The 11,571-nt window shown below is 41.4% G+C and overlaps 1 pseudogene; it reads right to left on the reverse strand.

Annotated features, from left to right (window-relative positions):
* Nucleotides 1-3,720: 3,720 nt before the first annotated feature.
* On the reverse strand, nucleotides 3,721-4,611 carry LOC116764443 (annotated as a pseudogene).
* Nucleotides 4,612-11,571: the final 6,960 nt, after the last annotated feature.

The raw sequence follows: 11,571 nt of genomic DNA on the forward strand, positions 1-11,571 counted from the left end.
ATAGATCAATGGTACAGGATAGAGTACCCAGAGATAGACCCATGCACATTGATCACCTAATTTACAACAAAAGAGGAAAGAACATACAATGGAGAAAAGACAGCCTCTTCAATAAGTGGTGCTGGGAAAACTGGACAGGTACATGTAAAAGAATGAAATTAGAACATTCCCTACCACCATACACAAAAATAAACTCAAATGGATTAAAGACCTAAGTGTAAGACCAGACACTATAAAACTCTTACAGGAAAACATAGGAAAAACACTCTTCGACATAAACCACAGCAAGATCTTTTTTGACCCACCCCCTAGAGTAATGAAAATAAAAATAAACAAATGGGAGCTAATTAAATTTAAAAGCTTTTTGAACAGCAAAGGAAGCCATAAACAAGAGGAAGAGACAACCCTCCGAATGGGAGAATACATTTGCAAATGAAACAGTAGACAAAGGATTAATCTCCAAAATATACAAATAGTTCATCGAGCTGAATATCAAAAAAACAAACAATCCAATTAAGAAATGGGTGGAAGACCTAAATAGACATTTCTCCAAAGAAGACATACAGATGGCCAACAAACACATGAAAAGATGCTCAACATCACTGAATATTAGAGAAATGCACATCAAAACTATAATGAGGTATCACCTCACACCAGTCAGAATGGCCATTATCAAAAAATCTAGAAACAATAAATGATGGAAAGGGTGTTGTGAAAAGGAAACCCTCCTGCACTGTAGGTAGGAATGTAAATTGATACAACCACTATGGAGAACAGTATGGAGGTTCCTTAAAAAACTAAAAATAGAACTACCATATGACCCAGCAATCCTACTACTGGGCATATACCCTGAGAAAACCATAGTTCAAAATGAGTCATGTACCACAATGTTCATTGCAGCACTATTTACAATAGCCAGAACATGGAAGCAACCTAAATGTCCATCGACAGATGAATGGATAAAGAAGATGTGGCACATATATACAATGAGATATTACTCAGCCATAAAAAGGAACGAAATTGAGTTATCTGTAGTGAGGTGGATGGACCTAGAGTCTGTCATACCGAGTGAAGTAAGAAAGAGAAAAACAAATACCATATGCTAGCACATATATATGGAATCTAAAATTAAAAAATGGTACTGACGAACCTAGTGGCAGGGCAGGAATATAGACATAGAGAATGGACTTGAGGATGTGGTGGGGTGGGGGAAGCTGGGACGAAGTGAGAGAGTGGCATGGACATATATACACTACCAAACGTAAAATAGATAGCTAGTGGGAAGCAGCTGCATAGCACAGGGTGATCATGATCAGCTCAGTGCTTTGCAACGACCTAGAGGGGTGGGATAGGGAGGGTGGGAGGGAGGCTCAAGAGGGAGGGGATATGGGGATATATGTATGCATATGGCTGATTCACTTTGGTGTACAACAGAAACTAACACAGTACTGTGAAGCAATCATACTCCAATAAAGATCTATTAAAAAAAAAGGAAAAACACTGAGGGACTTCCCTGGTGGTCCAGTGGGTAAGACTTCACACTCCCAATGCAGGGGGCCCGGGTTCGATCCCTGATTGGGGAACTAGATCCTACATGCATGCCACAAGTAAGAGTCCGCATGCTGCAACTAAGAAGTCTGCATGCCGCAACAAGGAGTCCACATGCCACAACTAAGTGTTCACATGCCGCAACTAAAGATCCTGCATGCAGCAACAAAGATCCCACATGCCGCAACTAAGACCAGGCGCAGCCCAAATAAATATTAAAAAAAAAAAAACACTAAGCCAATAAAAGATCTGAAGTTCATCATGTTGCCCCCAAAGGATAACTAATATAAAAAGTATTATAAAGTAAAGCAACAACTGCCAGTGAGAGGCGATGACTCAATCTTTGCTGACACTGACTTTGGATCAAGAACACAGATGTCCTGATGTTTGAAAACCTCTGTCAAATGTAAGGTATATTCTTCCTGAATGATAATATAAGCTTATAGGACTACGCCACAGTAAGAGTTGAGTTCTCTTGATCTCATGAAACCGTTTCTTGCACAAACACTAGTATCAACAGCTTTGGGCTCCTATCAGAGTCTCTGAGGCCCAGGAAACCTCTTCCTCACTCCATTCCTTCATCCCTGATGGCCAGTTTGTTCATAATATGGCACTGTATCATTGGCTAATTAAAACACGAACTTATTAATCTAAATATGTGTGTGTGTGTGTATCAAGGCCTATATATGTGGTTTCTTCCCACTAGTTCATAACTCTTCCAAAACTTTGCAGAAAATACCTTCAATGAAGAGCAAAACCCTACTTCAGCTGTTCATGCTACAGTGCCTCCATCTTTGGAGTAAACTGGGGTGTAGTTGTGGGTTTAGAAATCCTCCAGCCATACCTTCTCATCTACTCTTCCTTTCCACTCAACACTGGGGAAAATGGCTCTCTTCCTCCTCATTAAATAGCTTAGGAGAGAGAAATATCAGAAAGCTTACGCTTTGTCCAAGGAAAGCAAAGTTTCAAAACCTCTCAGCTCAGAATGTGGCCCTCTGGCCTCTCCCTCAGCTTGGGAAACATGGAACGGGCTAACAGACCTCTCTTGCCCCAAAGGATCTTTCCAGCAGGCATAAGTCCTTATGACTCTGCCCCAGCATTCTTAGAACTGCTAACCCGCCATTTATTCATTCGTAAACCTCAATGCAGGGAGAATAGGGGAATGAATGTATTTTTAAATGAATTTGTATTCAGTACAGATATAGAGTCACAGTAAATCTCAGGCTACCAAGGCACACATTCATGGCTTTCACACTGTGTGAACTGTGAGTAATGATCTCCTTTTGGGGAAAACTTATTAAGAGTCAAAATATTAAGTTGATATTCTATTTTAATATGTATAAATGCAATAAAAGAATTATAATTTTAATTGTGTTCAGCACACAGAAATATTCCCCAGAGTACCATCCAGTAGAACTCAGAGAGCTTTTACCTTTAGCTAGAGAAACTGAACTTTTGGGGGTGCTGTGCTAAGAAAATTTGGACTCAGTGAACAGTTTCCTTCTGCAACACTTAGAAATTCACTTCCTAGGAGATCTGCCCTGGCATCCGGAGGATTGGTGCTACATTCTATGTGAAGACCCAAAAAGGGTGTAAATTTCTTCATGTCATTTTTTGGGAAAATGTTTCAAAAACACTTCATTTCTTAAAGTACACAGAACAGCATAAGCAGGGCAATTTTAACTAGGAGATGAGTTCAGTATGCGAATGTGGTAGGTGGGATAACGGCCCTCCCGAACACCATACACACACGTAGAAGTCTATATCGTAATCCCCAGAACCTGTGTAGATGTTGCCTTACCTGCTCAAGAGACTGCAAATGTGCTTTGGCAAGATTATTACCCTGGATTATCTGGGTGGACCCAATGTAATCATAAGGCTGCTTATAAGAGGGAAGCAAGAGAGTCAGAGAAGATGTGAAGACGGAGGCAGAGTGGGGGGGGGAGGGGGGAGAGAGAGAGAGAGGAGAGAAATAGAGAGATTTGAAGATGCTACCCTGTTGGATTTGAAAATGAGGGAAGGGACCATCAGCAAAGAGAATGCAAGGACTTGATTCTCTCCTAGAACCTCCAGAAGGAAACATTCTTTTTTTTTTTTTTTTTTTTTTTATTTTTTTTAAGAAACTGTTTTCTGTCAACCTATTTCCATTTGAAGAGTTTGTGGAAGAACAGCTTAAGATGACTCAGTGGTTGTTCCTACCCATTCAGTGGCCTGAGCAGTGGGAGCTGCAGACCAGTCTTCAGTGGGGAACTGCTGAGTAGGTACAGAGGGCACCTGCACGCCTTCAGACCAGTCCGCCACCTTAGGGTGAGTAGCAGGGAACTCAGGAGCGGTCCATTCACCCTGAAATTCCTCCTTGGCCACAGCTTTCCCAGCTGCTGCCTGTTATTCCTTTTCAATCTCTTCAGGATCTCTGTAGAAGTAGAGATCAGGCATGACCTCCCAAGGGTGTTCACAGGATCTCTGTAGAAGTAGAGATCAGGCATGACCTCCCAAGGGTGTTCACAGGAGATGGTCCCATGCATGTGCAGAACTTCCCAGGTGAGCATCCACCACATCAGACCCACTGAGTGAGCTCCCTTGTTGCACAGGATGGCAATGTCCACATAGCACAGCGGAGAGTCTGTGTTACACAGAGTAACGGTAGGCAGGTTAACGTAACAGGCCTCTGTGAGAGGCTGGTGGTCAGCCCTGGGATCAGTAACCACCAGAAGTCTTGGCTACCGGAAGGCTGCCTGGATCTGGTTAGTGAAGGTTCCAGGAGTGAAATGGCCAGCAATAGGAGTGGCTCTAGTGGCAGCAGCAAACTTCAGCACAGCTTGCCAGCCAGTATTCCTGGAGGATACGACACTGACCAGCTGGGAATTCAATGGCACGAGCTGCCAACAGAAGCTTCTCCCAGGTTCTCTTCAGATTTATGATGTAGATGCCATCACTTTTCCTTTCGTAGATGTACTGTTCCATTTGGAAGTCAAAGTTGTTGCCACCTAAGTGGGTTCCTGCTGCAAGGAATTTGAGCACATCCTCCTCCTTCACTTGCAGGACGTCAAGGGCTCCGGACATTGTGAAAGTTTCCCTTTAAGTTAGGATGGGAGTCCAGAACAACGCTGTATGGACCCCTGTCTGGGTAGTGCGGAAAGGAGGAACACATCTTTGCTGACACCTGGATTTCAGTAACTCTAATTGGGAGGACTGTGAGATAATAGGTTTGTGTTGTTATAAGTCATAAAATTTGTTGAAATTTGTTACAGCAGCAATAGGAAACTAATACAATGCATCAAAAGAAAGGGTCCAAGAAAAGTACCATAAAATTCTCCTAATTGTGAACAATAAAACCGCAATATGCCAGGGCTTAAGACTCTAAGTGGATTCTAATCAGAATCTGTTGGCCATCACTGTGCCTGACATAGAAGTGACACTCAGTACACAACTCGTATGTGTAAACTAATTAATAAAATACAAATAAAGTATAGCCATGTACATGGAGTTTAAATAAAAAATACATAACTTCCTACTTTTCAAAAATGCAGTCTCTGTGGAGGAAAATATGACCAATATATCATCAACTCAAAAAATATAGTGTCCTCTAGATCTGATGACCTTGTTCAGCATCTCTTATGAGTAAATGTGTGATTGTCTGAAGGTACAGAAAGAAGACATAGCAATGTGCTTTTGGATATTTGTTCCATTTTCCTTTTCCTTCAGCTTTGCATAAACCAAACATATTCTACTTAGGAACTACACAAATAGTCGAAGGCGGCATGAAGGTTGTAGCAAGCATGTTTTCCAGGGGAAGTAGATTTTTGCATTTGAAATTGGCCATAGCTTAGCAACGCCAGCTTCCAAAACATTTATGCTAAGTGAAGAGCTGCATATGCCGTTGTGCTCATGTACCGAAACAGCACCAAGCAGGGGTGCCCGACAGGGTGGAAAGGAAGAATCTCAAAACATGCTTATTTCCTTGTTATTATTGCTGTTTAAAATGGTTGTTTTCATCTGAGAGCATCACGCCTTTAACATTAGTTCAATACTGTAGAAAGGATATGTTCTTTACATTTAACTTTGATATGGTGTCTGTTATGACTGGGATCATTATTATTACTATGAAAGAGTAGCTTCCAAATTGAAAAATGAGGAGCTCCAGTGGCATCTCCTGACGCCAGTGCAATGCTCCCTCTCAAGCCATCAAAGGGCCATAAGCTTTGTCTGTTTTTCTCCCAAATTCCCCTGAGTGGTGTGGGGTGCAGGTCATCAAGCCAGTTGAGGGCAGAGGGTAGATTCTGCTCCATCTTTTCTCCTCAGAGGAGGATTTAATCTATTTTCTCCTCCATAGGGACTTAGCTGTTAGTCCTGATGTCCAGAGAGCTCCTTCCTCCCCTCACTGGAGATGACCTGGTTTACTAAAAATCACATGCAGGGCTTCCCTGGTGGCACAGTGGTTGAGAGTCCGCCTGCCGATGCAGGGGACATGGGTTCGTGCCCTGGTCCAGGAAGATCCCACATGCCGCGGAGCAGCTGGGCCCGTGAGCCATGGCTGCTGAGCCTGCGCATCCGGAGCCTGTGCTCCGCAACGGGAGAGGCCACGGCAGTGAGAGGCCTGTGTACCGCAAAAAAAAAATCACATGCAAAGTGGTTTAATTGCATGGGAAAATACGTGGTTTAATTGCCAAGCCGATTCAGATGAACTATGGCAGCATCTAAATATCAGTCATAGCACAAATTCCTTCTGGAAAAGGTCAGAGAGTTGCCACTACCTCCCTGCAGAGAAAGTTTTCATTGCTCTGGGGTCAAAGCTGGAGAACGTCAGGACATCTCAAATGCTTTCCTGGATGCATTTTCATATCTCCTTCCTGCCTTGTCCATGATGTTCTTGGAAGAAGTTTTGACAACAGAATAAAGACCTTGTGCAGAACAAAAAAAACAGGGCCTTTAGAGCAGAACACATCTGGGCTCAAACCTCAGTCCTGCTATTTTCTGGCTGCGATACCTTGGAGCTGGTAGATAGTCTCTCTGAGGTTTGGTTTGCTCATTTGTTAAATAAAATAGCATCACACAGTTTGCAGCATTGTCATAGTGCGATTTAAAGAGTTAAACCCCTATTATCTCTTGTCACACTTCAGAAAGAGTAGCTACTACTAAAATCCACAAATATCTCTGCACTGGTAGAGTCTGTATCAATCTTTCAGGCTCCACCATTACTGTTTAATATTTTCTCAAAACTCATAAGTTGTCTGTGACTGAGATCACAGCAGCCTCTTCAGATACAAAGGAAGCTACTACCTCAATCTAGTCTGAGTGTACAGTGTTCTGGAAAGAGTGGGAAACTTCCCTTACAAGAGAAAGGAAATTCAAAAGCCTAGTTAGAGAAATTAACCGGTTAAATGTGAATGGCCAGGTAAATGAATCAAATTACCTGCTACCCTGGGAACCTGCAGGCTCTAAATTCTGACTTACCCTCCTACCCACCCACGTGTTGGTGATCTGCGAGACCACACTGTGCATTTCCCCGACAAAACCCTCAGGTACAGCTGCTTGGCTTGGCCGGCTGGGGTTCTCAAAGTGTGGCTGCCCTCTGGTGGCAGCTGCCTTCCCCATACCCAATTGTAATCGTTTTTCTTTCACTCTTGTCCAACTGCAGAAAGCCCAGGCAGCCGACTGGTCTCCGCTCCCTGTGCTGCCTTTTAGTGAGAGGGAAACACTGACTTTGAGCTGCATTTCTCTACCTAAATATCTGTCTCCCGAAACCCTGCTAACGGTTAAAGAAATTTATCATTCCCTCTTTGCATTCTGTTTTCCAGACTAAGGGTATCTCAGGTAAGGTAGAATCCAGATTCTTCATCATCTAGCTGCCTTTGGGGGATCTTCCAGGTTTCCTTCTAAAGGTGACAAGTAGAACTGAGTATTTAATCCAGCTGCTATCTGAGCAACACAAAGCAGCACTGGGATGCTGCTTCCCAGGCATCTGGACTTGCAACACCCAGGCATGGCTCAGGGGCTCTCCTCTGGTTCCAGCCTATCACGTGCACTTCCTACTGCCAATCAAATCTCTCTCACCTGGGTGGCCTGCCTGCACCTCAAATTCCATAATATAAAAGCAAACTAATTTTCCCCAAACCTGTTCCTCCTCCTTCTGTGCTCAGTGCCTTGGACAAAGGTCTACCACCTCGGCTCCACAGCTGTTCCCTTCTGGCTCCATTGCTACTGCCCTAATTATATCTGACACGCATACCTAAAAGTGATAACTGCCTGATTACAATTTTTTCTGCCTACAGAATAAAATCCAAACTATTTGGGAAGGCACTCTTGTTCCTTTATAATCCGGAGAGCCCAGTCTGCCCTCTTTAGGCTCACTGCCCGCCTCACCACATCGTCGCACAAACCATCCCCAATTATACCACACATTTCTTCCTCCACATGTTTGTCAGTCTGGTGAAATTCTATCCACCCAGCTCTAAAACTCCGCTCTGAATAATATCTCCACTGTGAAAACGTCCTAGGTTCATTTCCATTGCAGCAGAACTAATGATTCTCATCCTGGACTCACAGCAACTTGTTGATTCTGTGCTTATAGGACATACCATCTGGTGTCCAAGTCTCAGACAAACCCTCTCAGCCTTGTGGAACTCTTAAGTTCCCTAGATCTGCAACCTCATCTTATAAAATTTTGTAAATCTAACACCAAGCATAGTGCTGGACATTTGGTGGGTGATTAAAAATGTTTTGTGAATTAAATCCAACTATCAGCACTGCTTAAAATTACATGAGCTTTTTAAAATGTTACAGTTCTAACTGTGGTCAATTAAAAAGTCCATCTATTATGTTTTCACCTAAACTAGTATAAAGACAAATTTCCATTTCCTGTAGTTGTGTAGGTGATTTATTTGGGGAAGGGGGAAGGTAGTTACCCACCAATGGCCAATATTCAATATTTGGGTCCATCTGTGGACCTGGGTTTCAGTCTGAGTTTGGTGATTAAGAAGGCAGTCTCAGGGCTTCCCTGGTGGCGCAGTGGTTGAGAGTCCGCCTGCCAATGCGGGGGACATGGGTTCGTGCCCCGGTCCGGGAGGATCCCACATGCCGCAGAGTGGCTGGGCCCGTGAGCCATGGCCGCTGAGCCTGTGCGTCCGGAGACTGTGCTCCCGCAGCGGGAGAGGCAGTCTCTGTAGTTATACATCTACATTCAAACACCAATTCTTTCATTAGACCTTAGGCATGTTAATTATATCTCTAGAATTGTTTTTATCTGTAAAATTGGAATAAAGAAACGACTTATCAAGATATGTGCCAGGATTAATTGGAATAATCCACGAAAAACATTTGCACAGTGCCGAGCAGATAGTTAATTGCTCTATAAATGTTAGCCACAGTAATAAGTATCATCTACACATCCCATGTCTCCATGCATACTTATAATACATAAAATTCCACAAAGAAAATAATACAATTCATCGTGCGTAAATACCTTGATGAGAATTCTACTGAGAATTTCTTGATTTTATGAGTGTTGCTAATTTGGCTTAATTTCACTGTAGATACTAAATGTTACCTCTTTCCCGTGAAAACAAACCCTTGCACAATGCCCACGTTAATAAGTACATAATGTAGAATGTTAAGCCACTGCTTTATGGGAGCTATATTCCAGGGAGTTACACTGCAGCTCGGTAAACAAATAATTTCCTCGGCTGGACTCTAGTGCTGAAGAACCTAGAAAATTATTGTTCCCAGGTGGAAATAGGATATTTCATTATTTTTCTTGCACATGCAGATACTGCAACTTTTTAAATGCAGCAAAGATACGCTTAGTCACTCTTTGCCTCAGTTCCCTTACGTGTAAAATGGGGATCATAATAACAGGAGCTATTTTGTAGAGATATTTTGAGGATCAAATGAATTAATATATTTAAAGTGCTTAAAACAAGTGACTGTTCTAAGAACTTTAAGTGTTATTTTCATAGTAAATATCCTCACAGAGATAACAAGATTGCCTCAGGAAATCCAGAGCAGATGCATACATAGACATCGAGTAAAATAAAAAACAGATGAATAAAGACATAGAAGAAAACCATAAAACCGGAACCCTTTCCACTAAATCCTATGAGAACATTTGCTATTGGGATTATATGACAGTAATGATGGTATCATACATGGCTGTTTAACATGTTTAAGTAAGTTAAAATTTACACAGAGAATTTGTATATTTTAGAGTTTAAAATGTGTACAAAGGTTTATGTGAATACTCATGTGAAACAATTTTGCTTTTGTCTCAACTTGAAAAACACAAGTAATAATTATCCAAATAAATGCCTTTGTTCTCTTGATTGATCAAGAATTTATAAAGTGTACTGTGTGGCATTACAGAAGGAGATATATTCAGAATGTACATTCCCGTCATCAGCGGCTTAGATTCTTTGCAACAATCAAATTACCTAGAGGGTAGAGTCCTTTTATATATCCCTTTACATCCTGGAAGTTATTCTGAATTGGCTAATCAGAAACTCCTAGGATGCTTGCTGAAGATACTTTGCTCTGAGAGTCCATTCCAGACCTATGGATCAGAACTCTTAAGATGTCTTCAAGGAATCTGTATGCCTTACAAGCACCCCAGGAATTCTGGTAACCATTCGATTTGGGGGCTGTTACTTGCATGCCTGGGAAAAGCTTCTGCACATAATAGGCACTAGGTAGGAAGCAATTTAGAAGTTGAAGTTAGAAACCCTTACTTCACCTTCTGGCTCTATTATTTGCCAGGCGGGTGATTTTAGACACTGATATCTTTAAAAATCATAAATTTTCTCAACTGTAAAATGGAGTCAATCATATCTTATAGGGTTAGATATAACCCTATCTTATAGGGTTACTGTGAAATTAAACAAAATCAAAAGTAAAGTACCAAACACAGTGCCTAACACAAAGTATATGAATAATAAATGTTAGTCCTTTACAAAGATACTATTATTTTCAATAAATATAGCTGGAATGGATGACATAATTTCTCCATTAAATGGCATTTGAAGGAGTCCTCAAATATTATTCTTCTTGTTCCCAGGAATTCTGTAAAGAGAGGGGGACTGAATATTTCTGCCTTTTGCCCACCCCTGTTAGCACTAACATCAATGTCATAAAGTTCTGTAGACTGTCTGTTGCTAGAGTGGCACTTCTAGAAGACTCTTATTGTCTGTCTTTGTGCAGGAAATGGGATTAGGACATTAGTATTCTGACAATGATATTTTTGGAGGGGGTGCTTTAAAATAAATTGCAAATCAAAGTATTTTGTAAGAATGCTGACATAATTACATGAAAATTTCTCTAAAACTAGATAGGATTCCTAGGAGAAGTCGAGAGTACCAATCAATGGAAGTTTAGTTATTCACTCCACGTAGTCTGTTTTCATTTATTGACCCATCCTGACACCTTGCATCATCCCCTTAAAAATGTCCCTATCTGCATTTTTTAACAAGAAAAAGACCTAATAAAATGTGAGTTTCTCAGTGGTAACAATGCACCTCACTTATCAACTTCCCATTGTTTAGTTGTCTTTGAAACTTAGAATCCCAGAGAATACTGATCCTGTCAAGTTACACCGAAGAAGGTAGTTTACACAATGACGTTGGCTGTTTTATAGTCACATAAGATAAAAGTATCAATTAAGGTATCAAGTACACTGTCCATATAGGCTCCTTATCATGAAATATTAGCATTTTCAAGATCATTAAACTTCTAGTTTTATCATTGTGCAGTGAAATTCAACTAAAAAGCAGATGTAATCTCTTGTTTCAATTTAGCATTGAATGAGGAAAGTATAAGAAACTTATAACCTTCCAAAATATCAGTCAGAAATCTATTCCAGACACGAGGAGACTGGCCCTGGAGCTCTGGGGAGGCAGGCATTGTAGGGTTGAGGATACTGGACTTGGATAGAGCTGACTTCCTAAGTCTGTGCCACTTGATACCTAATGTGGCTTTAGGCAAACCACTTAATTTCTCTGGTCATGAGGTTTTTTTGTTTGTTTGGTTGTTTGTCAA

Source organism: Phocoena sinus, chromosome 13, assembly GCF_008692025.1.
Source record: "Phocoena sinus isolate mPhoSin1 chromosome 13, mPhoSin1.pri, whole genome shotgun sequence".
Classification (NCBI taxonomy): domain Eukaryota; kingdom Metazoa; phylum Chordata; class Mammalia; order Artiodactyla; family Phocoenidae; genus Phocoena; species Phocoena sinus.